Genomic DNA, 14,362 nt, shown 5'->3' with positions numbered 1-14,362 from the left:
ATTCAATTGTGTCATCCTGTATGTATCCTACCTGAGGAAATGTTAGGCTTCCTTTTGTCCTTTTGGCTATAAACGCAGACACTCTGGCTGACTGCGTCTTCCATTGTGGGTCTTTGGACATTTCACTCACTCATACCCACCCCTCCATCTGTCTCTCCCTCACACACACACACACACACCTCCCAGTCACTACCATCAGCGGATGCATAGAACCAATCAACTGTGCGCCCAACGATCTCAACCACACACACAAACACACCTTCCGATCTCTCCTCTTCCTCTACCAGATAGGATCAAATCACAGAGTTGAAATATTCCTGTAGCCTTCTTTATTTTTTTTTTCTTACCATTTCCAGTAAAAGCTCAACAATAAATATATTTTCCTACTAGGTGGAACAGACCACTTGTCACCAGACCAGGAAATCCCAGCTTAAGCCTCACAGTCAGCAATTAATAAACAGACGCAATACATCCATCAGACAATATTTCAACCTGTAATTATGAAGAGAACATATACATCATTAATTCAAGGTCAATTAGCTGATAACATGTGGTATACAATATCCCCCAAAAAGATGTAATTCAGTTAATTATTTACCAGATAATTTGTTGTTTACTCTTGTTAGCATAATACCCTGGCTGTGTGGGAGACTTGATAACCTAGTTTTTTTTTTATTCAAAAGTCAAGATTTATTTAGAACATATTTGCTCGCATTTATCTGGGTGTGTGATTACTATTTGTGTTATGGGGTAGAGAGTGTTGCACTGGTGTTGTCCCTGTGTCTTAACTGTGTTTATATGTATCACGTCTTTACTCCTATTTATGTATCAACACACACACACACACACCAAACTAAACCAGGTACCCACTCGTCGACCAGGCCCCGAGGGGAGGATGAACACCTGGGTTGGGTGTAGGCTGCCACGCTCAGGATTCGAACCCATGCAAATCCGACCACGGGTTGGTTCGTGCTAAGTCATGCTCACTAACGCTAACCACTACACCACAAAGGCCAATGTGTGTGTGTGTGTGTGTGTGTGTGTTTCTGGTTATCCAATTGTATACATATGATTTTTTTTATACAAATCCAATCGAAAATATATACATTTTCCCATCACTTTTTTATCCTAATAATTTTTTACCAAGAAAAAAACAGATAATAGTTTACATATTATCATCAGATTCGCTTAAGGTAAAAAACAGATTAGTTAACCATATCTTTGACATCATTTGTTTATATATATATATATATATATATATATATATATATATATATATATATATATATATATATATATATATATATATATATAAATTTCTCGAGCCTAATACGAAATAATGACTATTAATAATTCCTCCTTGTATTCAAATAGTCAAAACTCTTTACATAAATGAATATGTATAAAGATATGTACAGATAAAAGCTGTATTTACATACCTGTACAGGAGGGATCCCGCGTGAGGCTGCGCCTACTCGCTCCTCTCCCCCGCGCGCAGGCGCGCCCTCCACACTTGCGCAATGAGCATGCTATTCTCCATGCACGTGTGTGGGGGGCCGCCGAGGAGGCGCGTGCATGACAGGTCGCGTTGCCGGCCGTGTCTGAAAGCGTGGGAGACCCTGGTGTGAGCAGCGTTGGTCAAGAGGTGAGTGGGTGTTGGCTGGCTCCTGGGAACCAAGAATGGAACACCACACCCCTCCCCCCAAGCGAATTCCACCTCCTCCACACCCACAAATATACATATGAATTCCACCTCCTCCACACCCACAAATATACATATGAATTCCACCTCCTCCACACCCACAAATATACATATGAATTCCACCTCCTCCACACCCACAAATATACATATGAATTCCACCTCCTCCACACCCACAAATATACATATGAATTCCGGTCTACACCTGTTCGAGGTTTTCATGGTGAATGAAATCACTTTTGGAGGGGCTGTGTCGACTGAAGCAGTCTCGTACAAGTCCGTCATTTCCCTGCTACTGAAAGTAGCGCTTCTTTGGAGCTGCAAGGGCTCCTGGAAAAAGCTTCTCATATATATATATATATATATATATATATATATATATATATATATATATATATATATATATATATATATTTTTTTTTTTTTTTTTTTTTTTCATACTATTCGCTATTTCCCGCGATAGCGAGGTAGCGTTAAGAACAGAGGACTGGGCCTTTGAGGGAATATCCTCACCTGGACCTCTTCTCTGTTCCTTCTTTTGGAAAAAAAAAAAAAAAAAAAAAAAAAAAAAAAAAAAAACGAGAGGGGAGGATTTCCAGCCCCCCGCTCCCTTCCCTTTTAGTCGCCTTCTACGACACGCAGGGAATACGTGGGAAGTATTCTTTCTCCCCTATATATATATATATATATATATATATATATATATATATATATATATATATATATATATATATATATATATATATATATATATATCCCTTGGGACAGGGGAAAAAGAATACTTCCCATGTCTTCCCTGTGTGTCGTAATAGGCGACTAAAAGGGATGAGGGAGGGGGGGGGGGGCTGGGAGTCCTCCCCTCCAGTTTTTAATTTTCAAACAGAAGGAACAGAGAAGGGGGCCAAGTGAGGATTTTCCCTCCACGTCTCAGTCTTCTGTTCTTAACGCTACCTCGCAAACGCAGGAAATGGCGATAAATACTTGATAAATATAGACATGTATACAAAAGGGAATCAGATGGAAGCATCTGCCGGGCAAAAATGACTACACTCTTCACAAAATATTTCTAGTTTTTAGGTCTGTCTGTGTAGGCAAGACCTTCCCTCTCTCGTCCATAATGGTGATGTATGTATGTACCCTCTGGTGACGTGTGCTTAAATACATACACAAACACATACATACATACAGTCGCAGGTACATACACCCCGTAAAATACACTGAAGCATATATGGGGGACACAAAAATATACGTACACATTTACAGACATATGCACAGACGGGCAGACAGACAGACAGACAGACAGACAAACACACGGTCAGATTAACTGTAATGGATTTCAAATAGTAAGAATTCTTGTTAAATATTTTTAATTTAACTTTGGATTGTGCAAAGGTCACCAGGGCTGACCTGATGCAGTTATCTCTCTCTCTCTCTCTCTCTCTCTCTCTCTCTCTCTCTCTCTCTCTCTCTCTCTCTCTCTCTCTCTCTCTCTCTATTTCTCTTTCTCTCGCCTCGTATCCGCCTCTCAAACTTTATCTCCAGTCCACATAAAAATGTTCCCTTATTTACCATTAGAAATGTTTTACAGGAGTCGCTTATCCAGTAACAGGTAACAACTGAACAACCCAGCCCCTGGACCGAGAGAGGAGATAGACTGCGTGAGTATGGATGCCCACCTCTTGAACACAACGGCACGACACTTGAGAACGAAGACACGGCCCTTTGCACACGAGGACGACCCCCATCAACACGGGAGTAGTCCCCTGAGCACAAGACCCTCTGAGCACGAGGGTACGACCCCCCTGAACACGAATATACGACCCTTAAGCAAGGAGGATACGACCCTCAACATGGGGACGAAGGCCCTTTGAGCAACAATGGTACGACCACCTGCACAAGGAAGTTCGACCTTTAAGAACGACGGGGTCGTGCCGTCGTTGTCAGGGGTCGTACCGACTTGCCCCCAAGGGAGTCAAGAGGATGTTCACATCGGTAACACCATCCGTGTTGGTAGCGGCGACGCCATCTACGAAGCCCGGCCTCGTACTCTGACCTTCCTGGTGTTCACCTGGTCTATATTTAGCAGCAGGTGTGTAAAGCCAGAGGTCCCCTCTCGCAGCCAGGCCTGGTCTTGGAACCAGTGGTCTGACCGAAGCTGGACTTCGAGGGAGGAAGGAAGGGGGTCTTGCACGAAATACCTCTCCCTCGAAGTCTTAATCTCATGCTTTTCTTCGAGGGGGTCGTCCGGCGAGAGGCCAATGGAGGAACATCGAGGACTTGCATTTTACATCTCGGTTATCGGAGAGCTACGCGCGCCTCTTGAGGTCAAAGGTCACACGCGAGGGAGCTGCTCTCTGTGGAGGGTCGTTGTGGAAGTCTCTTCCGTACGCCCGGAGGAGGTTCGGAGCGTCGTCAGGTTCCGTGGGAAGGCTTGCCCTTCCTCCCCAACAGCGTGGTGAGGCGTACAAGGTAGACTCACAGAGACTCGTCCTTGTAGCAAAGGCACTTCAACCCTGTTGTCTTGGCAGGTGTGGTCATCTATACAAACAGGGGGTGTCGAACCTACCTAATGTCATCTTCTGCCAAGTAGTCATACGAGAGAACTGGTCAACTACAACCCCAATGACTGATTTTACTCTATACTACAGCCACTGTATCTTTATAAGTGAGAGAAACTGAGGCAGAACCAACATGTGCAACACTTAAGTGCCACCATAGACTTAGCTCCCTGGCCAGCCAGGAATGTGTCCTCTATAAGCATCTGTCACAAGTCTAGCCATCTTCAGCCACCCTCTGTGATCCATGTAGTCAGTCGCCATATACTGATGGTAGCTTTACGACTATTTCAACAGATGGCGTCTTTCTTCGGGATGGCCCCTGAAACCTAGCAGCCACTTGCATCGGGTGCGTATACTTCCGCTGAGTAGGCTACCCTCCAGACCAGCTCTGAGGAAGGTTCAACCACGGGCCAACTGCTCCAAACGGTCTGGGTGGTGACGGAGATGACCAGTGTGTGTGTGTGTGTGTGTGTGTGTGTGTGTGTGTGTGTGTGTGTGTGTGTGTGTGTGTGTGAATTCTTACATTTTGCCTCAATACTAAGGGCACTGGTTGGCTGGCTGGACAAAAGGTGAATGTGCACGCTGGGCAGGACGCGCGTCCTTCCTCAAATGACGTCAGGATGAAGTATCCTCAGATGTCATATGGGTTTATGCAGCTGGTCACTGTTGTATGACAGGTCACTGTCAGTCCGTCACTGTCATGAAAGGAACATTTGAGAAACTCCAAAGCAGCAGAAGACCTGACGGTCTGCGACGAGGTCATCTAATGGAGTGACAGTGCATTGGAATGGACAGACAGCAGACGACTTAACTGTCTACGACGGGGGTTAGTGGTGAAGGACGGTATCAGTGTACTACACCCATCAGGGTTCCCTCCGAGACATCATCAGAAAACCCCCTTGTGATTGGCCAGTGTCCAAAAAGCGATGTCGGAGATTTCCCGTGAAAGGTCAAAGGTCAAAGGGAGCCAATAATTGTTTGCTGCCTTTAACGATGAGGTGAGAAGTCGTCCTGGTAAACATGGTCTGAAGTGACGAGCTTATTGTCGTTAAAACCTCAAACGACGCTGGTGACTAGTCACTGGTTAAATAACGTGAGAGGTATTGTGACCAATCATCATCTCCGTAAGAACACAGGCGTAAAGTGATTGGTCACTGGACTAATGACGTCAGAGGCAAACAGACCATTTTCATGAGAACGTCAATGATGGTCTACGGCTGGTTCACTGTTAAGTAATGGGTCGTTAAGCGAATGTCAATGGTCTTTAGTAGGGGGCTGAAACGTTAAATAACGGATCGTTAAGTGTTAAGTGACGGTCTATGGGTAACGGATGGCGCGCTTTAAGTAGGAAGTCTATGTAAATGATGTCAGCCGTGATCTTGTGCTGACTGGCCTCTGGCGACCGAGTCCCTAACAAGTTCCTCATGAATCACCCTCATGGTAGTGACGTCAGAAATGGACGGTGTGTATGTATGTATGTATGCAAGTCTTCAAGATGATGACGTCATCGGGGATATCCTATGGAGAGCTCAAGTCCCCTTTATAAAGACGAGGTCACACCACAAGAGTCTTGCGATTCGTCGTTGCCTTTAAGTGACGTCAGAGCTGAACTCCAACTGGACATCGTCTTGAAGGAGGATGACGTCACAGATGCGCTCTCACTGTTCGAGCCAAAGCCTATATACAAGCCAGCAGGCACGAGCGCTCATCTTCTCATGCTTCCACGCCTTAAGTCTCAACAATAAGTGCTAATTTGAATAAAAGCTTTTTTCCTTTTTTTCTTAGCCACAAACAACGGAAAGCAAACCAGGGAACCACAAACAAAACCTTTAATATATCATCAGGTGGGATCCCCAAACTTCTCACCATTTAGTATAAAGTTTTAATTCATCACAATTCTAGCTTGGATGACTTTGTCTCAAAGTTCACGCTAGCGAGGCCATTAAAATTTCAGAAAGGTCAAATTAAAAGTTTTTTGAGTTTAGGCAAAGGCCACACACACACACACACACACACACACACACACACTGCAGCCATTACAAGGAGTAGGGTGAAGGGGGGGGGGGGGAAGGGTATGACCAGGCAGCGTACAGTACACCAAGTACATGTGTAGTACCGATTCACGAACAACCGTATCATCGAAGAAAAAACATAAGCATGCAATTAATTCATACAATGCACAGAACAGAGACGAATACATTTTGACATACGTTTGTACCACGAACTCATTAAGATAATTAGAACACAAGGTCAATGATACATCTTCAGCCCAATTAATTCAAACACGTTCAACTAAAATATTTATCTTTTTATTATACTTTGTCGCTGTCTCCCGCGTTTGCGAGGTAGCGCAAGGAAACAGACGAAAGAAATGGCCCAACCCCCCTCCATATATTACCAATAATTACGACCCACAATCATCTACAAACCTGGTCTTAAGGTCATGTAAAGCAAAATATGTTGAGATGGGTTTAAATATGGCGCATGGAACGGGCGACATAGGTCTGTGGCGGGGTGAAGACCTCCCCCCACACAACTTCACCAGGTATACCTCACTAATGCGTGGGCAACGGATGAAATAGGTTGGAGTAGTGTGTATGGAGCAGTTGACACTGACACCAGCACGAAGCACACCCCCTCCCCTCCCACCCACCCATACCATCGAACATGTTATTCGTAGGGCAAAGAGCTCGGTTAGTTGACCTGTATTCCACGTCGGCCCCAGAAATAATTAAACACCTTTATATAACCCCAGCACACACACACACACACACACACACACAAAGACCACGAGGAATGAGACAGGAAGGTAATTGAAGCATTCACTGACAACAAAAATATACAGACGGGACATTAGGACATCGTACTGTTCAAACATAAATAAAGCTAAACTTCTGATATACAGAGGGAACTTGCGATGAAACTGAATTAGATATATTTACCACGAAAATATGTTAATACCGTATCAAGTTTGATATATTACGTAAATCAAAACACTTGCGATGCGTGTGCTATGGTAACAGGTAACACTACGCTCGCAAACATGAACGAAAATTCTGAAGACACATAATGAGAATTTCGACAATAGAAACAAGTTCAATGGACGAACCTTTTTAACATGGGATGAAGATCAGTGGATAAGAAGTATGATGTGTATAGAAAAGCTAATATTGGATAAACACTGATTTACGTATACAATATAGAAAAGGCGCTATATATCAAAGCAGGAATTTCTAAGAATTATTACAACGGAAATAATATATGTATGCAATACAGAACATTCAACAAATACGAACGAATCTTGATAAATCCTTAATGAATATAAAATTTCACATACACACACACACACACACACACATATATATATATATATATATATATATATATATATATATATATATATATATATATATATATATATCAGGAACTGCAAGATAAACATACAACAGAGAACACTGTCGAGAGCTAAGGGTGAGAACTTGGAGGGAGTAAATAGTCGTGGCAGCCTATTCAAAGTCAAACCTCTTCCCCATTACAGAATAAAGTTTGGGAATAGCCAAGGCGGGGGTGCAGGATCTTTGGCTTCTTGCTGGACCATGGAAAATAAGGTTGCCAAAGAGATCAAAATGTGTGTCATACGAACTGATGTGTTATGCGTCTGGATGACAAGTTGCATGAAGACTGTTTTTTTTGTTGTTGTTTTTCCCCAAAGAAGGAACAGAGAAGGGGGCCAGATGAGGATATTCCCTCAAAGGCCCATTCCTCTGTTCTTAACGCTACCTCGCTAACGCGGGAAATGGCGAATAGTATGAAAGAAAGAATATATATATATATATATATATATATATATATATATATATATATATATATATATATATATATATATTTAGGTGTAAGAACACTTCTTCCTTCTTTAAGAGCACTCACGACGAGATTGTGCCAAAACACAAGGAGTAGCACGTAGCGCCCACCGCAGAAAATACTAGTCCGAAGAACGAGAATGAATTACGTATTGTTACGTGAGAGAGAGAGAGAGAGAGAGAGAGAGAGAGAGAGAGAGAGAGAGAGAGAGAGAGAGAGAGAGAGAGAGAGAGCAACAAATATACCTAGACCAGACAACAGCAACACAGCCCAGCTACACTATTGGCCCAAACAACACAAGACTACCAACTCTACAAGCAGGGCTGCCAACATATCCCTCAACTTTATAGCACGTTAGAAGAGAGGGCGCTTCAAATATGCAAATTAGATCGCCGAAAAAGACTAATTCCTGCTTATTGGAGAGGCCAGTGAGGTACTGCTTGGAGCGAGTGAGAGATAAACCGTCCATGAGGGAGTAACTCGAGTGCCATGCTTTAAGCGGAGGATGTCCCCAAATTTTGGGGCGAAATGGTGAAGGAATTTTGTATGAACGGAAGGGGGTCTGCCTGTTTGTTCAGACCAACGGATAACAGCTTGATGAAGTGAACGGTTTACAAGGTGGAAAACTCTGGCACATCGTTCTTAACCCCTTAATCACTACTGTACGACCCCCTGAACACGACGATATACGACCTCTCAGCACGGCGGGACAACCCTTAAACATGACGGTACGTACAACCACTGAACACGACGATATACGACCCTTGAGCACGGCGGGACAACCGTTAAACACGACCGTACGACCATCGTGCTGTCGTGGTGCGGTTCATTCCACCGCGCCGTACCGTTGTGCTTCGGGGCTTAAGCGAGGGGTTAAGGCAATCGCCAGAGGGCGAATGCATTTCAACAGTATACCCTGAAACACTGCGAGTGTAGAGAGAGGGTGAAGAGCCTCAGCAACAAAGTGTAGACATCTCAACTGGAGCCCAGTATATATCAAGCGTGTGTGGTAACAAAGCTTTAAGATCAAGGGTTGGTGAATATTTCATGTGGCAAAGCAGCCTATCAACGCATGGGATGGCGATGTTTTCAAGCGAACAGAAACAGGCAACACTTCAAGCGGGGAGACACACAACCATTTCACAGTAAGAGAAAGAGACGGCTAACCGTTTGAGCCAATTACAGTGAGGCTTTGTTAGAATTACAAGTTAACTGCAAGCCGATGTATGGTGATTGTCAATTCGCAACGGGAATTTCACTTCGATGAAGAGGCTTCTACAAATTTTCTTTCAACGAATGCAACTGCCGAAAAAGGCCGTGTTCGTGTAAACGAATATGCAGTGCGTAATGACCTACATTTGTACTGTACGGAGAGGGAGTTTTACACTTGTGGGACCTCATCTCGCATATTTCCCATCATACAACTTTTAATAATTCTGCATGCCGTTTGCATTCACAATTTCCAAACTCAGTGTGTGTGTGTGTGTGTGTGTGTGTGTGTGTGTGTGTGTGTGTGTGTGTGTAATCACCTATATGGAATAAAATATTTTTACCGTACAGGGAAGTATTACATTCGTGGGGCTCCATCCCATGTGTGTGTGTGTGCAAATCTACACCTCTGCTTGGACATCATGTGGGTCTGAAAGCGTATCTGTATGGACATATGTATCAAGCTTGGGCATCATTTGGGTCTAAAAGTGTATGTGTTTGGACATATGTATCAAGCCGTGTTTATATAACTCCTTAATGCAGACACAGACCCTATGACATTCAGTTTTTCAACTTACATATGGCATATATCATTTTGTACATTGCAAAGTCTTACAAAAGTTTTGTTTGTATGAGGGACTTTAGACAACGCAACACTGTATTCTTATGCATCAAACTTATGTTAAAAAAATACATCATACCAGATAAAACATGAACTAATTCATGGACAACGAGTTCTCATATGAGCTAAAACATGTACAACTAATTCGTACATGTACTTGCAATCCAAGAAAATACTCGCTGACTATATATCACATTATCTAATCACCAGATCACTTAGCTCTAACATGCTAATTCAAATTAAGCTTAAGTACCCAACCGATCAATGAGCTCTATAAGCTTACTATGTAGCACGCTATGTACCCACCAGACCACTGTCTATATATTTTTGTCACCGGCTAAGGCACTTGTAACATAAAGAACGTTCACAGCTTCATGAATTGACTTGGTGCTATGGCAGGATATCCTACCTATATCATGCAAGAACTACCTTACAGGTATCCTGTTGTCTTTTGTTCTTCAAAGTACAGATACATAACAACATGCAAAGTGGTACACAGGCATTTTCTAGGTTAGGTTAGTGCGTGATGAGTAGAAATCTACTGAACGGTAGCAGTTCGCAACTGTTAACCCTTTCAGCCTCTGACTTGTCCCGAAGGGGCCAGGTCGAAGTTCTTGCCATTGCATCACGTCACATACCGTCGTACTTAAGGTCACACCCTCGTCCTCAAGGGACTAATTAAAGGGTCTCACCCTCGTACTCAAGGGACTAATTAAAACGAAGACGACAGGCAAAATGAGCATCAACCAATTCTGGAGGACCACTACCACAACACTGCAGTGCCACATTAAATAAGGCTTCACGTAATGCACTAAGAATCAATGAGTGTGTCAATGGCATATGCAACCCAATGATTTTGGATGACGATGCAGCTGGAAATGTGAGCTTTGGCAAACATGCATTCTAATACGTGTAGGCTCTGGCTGGGAAAGTGTGTATGCCTTGAGTATGTTCACATGTTTTTAGCATAACTGGTTCTACTTAATTTTATTTCTTCAATATCTTTGACAGTAACGTTATTGGGAAATTTGAGTGCATTCATTCCTTTCATACGCCTTCTTATTTCTCAATAAAAAAATCTAAGAGACGAGGCATTAGAAAAGCAAAGTACTAAATTTGCCATTATAACACCAAAAAAGAGAAAAATCTTAAAATTGCCTTAATCAGACTGTAATCTTTCCCTTACATTACTGAAAAATGGCAATTGCATCCTTCATTTAAGCTGCAACTCAAAAGAGAATAATTCATTTCATAAACCCTAAGCACATGTATGATTAAACACAAATCTTACTCGTCACGAAAAAAATATAGGGCTTCCAATGCTCTCATAAAAAACCCTGATTTATATCACCCATGTACATTAACAACATTAAATCTCACACCTAATACGGTATTAGTAAACATGTCAGCCTGTAGCCTCGCATTTAAACACTCCTCACGAATTTCAGTTACATTGCAATAACATTTGCTTACTTTATCATTACTATTATCATTATCATTGTTATTATTATCATTATAATTATTATTATTTTCATTATTATCATTACCGAAGAGGCTAATGCATGGTATCAATACTCTTCATTCTGCTCAGTTTATCTTAGGTTTGGATGTGTCAGGGTTGGTCAACGTTAGATTATAAAAAAAAATATCTAAATTAGTGGTAAACGTTACTATACCGGAAATCTTAATGCATTAGTTAGTTTAGTGTATACTTTATCAGGTTTGGTTAGTCTCGGTTAAGATAGAGTAGGTTAGGTTACCCAAATCATAGTGATAAATTCAAAATAACTCGAAGTTATTATTATTATCATCAATATTATCAAACATTAACTCACACCAGAGGAATACAATTGAATCTATAGACAGTGTGTACCATTAATTTCCATGAAAACTAAACATGAGAGAGATGGAGGATTTGAGTAACTAACTATTGTTCTAATTTTACACCCCATGCTAATGGCAGTTATGATACATCACAATACAGTGTGCTAATTTGACACCTATGCTAATGACAATCAGTAGAACATAATTACATATATCAAAACGCAAAATAAAAATTGCATTGAACATTCTAGTATTGTGTCAAATAAATGTGCAAATATAAACTACACTTTAAATTCCATGAATCATGAGAAATAAAATCTATACAATAATACAAATCAATGAAATCTTATACAAGTATGTTAATTTAATGCAATAAGTGTTTAGATGTAACTTTTTATATCAATACCTCAAAATTATCAAAGAAGCTGTATTATATCTTTTAGGTCAACCTGTGTGAATATTGTATTAATCTAGTGAATGTATATCATCTAAATTTCAAACATTTTGTAATAGCCCAATTTTCACTCATTCTGTATTCATTACTTACAATAAGGATTCTCATGTAGAAGAGTTTCAATGCAAAAATCAAAAGGAGCCAATAATGAAAGTAGTGTCCATAGGAAGAACAGAAAAAAATTACCCAAAAGATGAAACACATATAAAGGAGTACCCAACATTTTTTTTTGAGCAGTTTATGTCAAAAAATTTTTGAGATGTCTATCAACTATAAACTAGAGCAATAAAGAATGTTGACCCTGTGCTTAGAACAAATATGAATATTCATTCTTAGTTGCTGAACTATGAAGAGGGTTACAAGTTATTTATCAAGACTTAAGATGAAAAAGAATCAGAGGTGTGTAAGTGAATGGCATATGGAAAGCGGATGAATCCTTTTCTTTTTATCTGAATGTCATTCAGATGAAGATATTTCAAAATGAAAAAATGACCCCTGGCTCAACACACAACATTACTTAGTGAATGTGAAGGTATGTCACCAAAGGTGACAAAAGTCTGGGAAAAAGCATCCTTTTAGAAATATTTTTGCATAAGGTGGCCCAAGACAAGCTAACTTATTACTAATAGAAGCACTACAGTAAGAGAAGGCATGGTATTCCCATCTGCTATCAATGATTATTATCTCTGGTACTCTATACAGAACCAACATCTGGTGATCTATGCCTTACACACACACAAGCTACCCCTTCATCCCTTCTTCACACCTTACATAAAAGTATTATCTTTACTTTCTATATCAATTTCTACATATTCATCTACTCTCCTTTTTTTCAACTATTATTGCTAGAGCAAGCCTATCATGTTTTCAAACATTTACTAACATAGATGAAATTATATGCCAAGACAAGCCTATTATGTTTTCAGACATTTATCAACATAAAATGAAATTTCATGCTAAGCCTATTATATTTTCAAACATGAATTAACATAAAAGAAATTATTTCACGTGGTGAAAACTACATATGAAATCCATTAACACCTTCCCGGGCATAAACCCCTGTAAGGCCAGGTCACCAGATCAGATGGCAGTAAATTTCCCTATGGTGGAGAAGCAGGTCTTCCACCAGGGCCAGGCTCAACCCCCCCACCACCACCCCCAAGGACGTCTGTGGCGGTCTAATCTGGTTTCACCTCGTCTTTCTACCTACTCAATCTGTTCTGTCATAATTTTATACATCCTAGGGTTGAAGGCCAATTTACGTACCAAGAAGAAAAAAAAAACCGAAACGTAATGATAACTGTCAAACGAAATTGACAAACGACCCACTTCTAATTTCTAACACCCGCCTTATATTAACCTGGTCATCCAAATGACATATTCCATCTCGAACACACGTCTGCTCACCATTTATCTATGTAGAATGTGCTGTGTCTCATATCAATAATGCCATAAGCCAAGACGGCTGAGCGATACCCCTTCATCACAGGCCAGCGCCAAAAAAAATTTCTTAACACTCACCTGCAACTCTCCCACAGCCAGCTAGCACTTCTTCTATGAGGCAGGTAGATGACGGGCCAACTGGGGATGACGTCCTGTGCACCTGGCGCAGGAAGAGCCATGCAGGAAGGCTAATTTGGGTGAAAACTGCCAACAATCATGGAACCGTCACACAGAAAAAGCGCGGGAGACAGGAATGGCGGTTGTCCTTTAGATACTTCCCTAAAATTTTCAGTTACAATATCATTCCAATTGATTATTTTTAATTAGATAATTCATAATAAGCACATTTAGATTTTAATTTTATATGATAACCTCAGCCTAAGTCATTTAAGACAATTAATTAGATTCGTAGTCTCTATGTGTAATGTATGAAAAGTACATTTACACTAGGTTTATACGTCCAAAACTACTTCAGATATAGTAAAACTATTTATAGAATTTAAACATCAAATATTCTTTCTTTAAAAGTTCGAAATATTGCAAGCAAAATATATTTAGCTGTAAGATTAGTCTCGTAGTGTCTTCATTCCCTCCATTGTCGGACGTCGTTGTGCTACCTCGGGTAAGTAAAACATTTTTTCGCCTTCACAAACGCGATTCTAGCCGTTTAGGACGACCAGTCGTCTTGCTAA

General features: G+C 41.0%; 1 long non-coding RNA gene across 1 annotated transcript; it reads right to left on the bottom strand.

Annotated features, from left to right (window-relative positions):
* Window positions 1-320: 320 nt before the first annotated feature.
* Window positions 321-13,915, bottom strand: LOC139763373 (uncharacterized). Its single transcript, XR_011716108.1, has 3 exons — window positions 13,749-13,915; window positions 1,440-1,601; window positions 321-492 (listed from the first exon to the last, which is right to left on the bottom strand). It is a non-coding gene; the product is annotated as an uncharacterized lncRNA (long non-coding RNA).
* Between the last annotated feature and the right edge of the window lie 447 nt (window positions 13,916-14,362).

The sequence above is a fragment of the Panulirus ornatus genome, chromosome 46 (assembly GCF_036320965.1).
Source record: "Panulirus ornatus isolate Po-2019 chromosome 46, ASM3632096v1, whole genome shotgun sequence".
NCBI lineage: Eukaryota > Metazoa > Arthropoda > Malacostraca > Decapoda > Palinuridae > Panulirus > Panulirus ornatus.
Note: the sequence above shows the minus strand (reverse complement) of the source record. Positions and strands in the feature narration are given on the sequence as shown.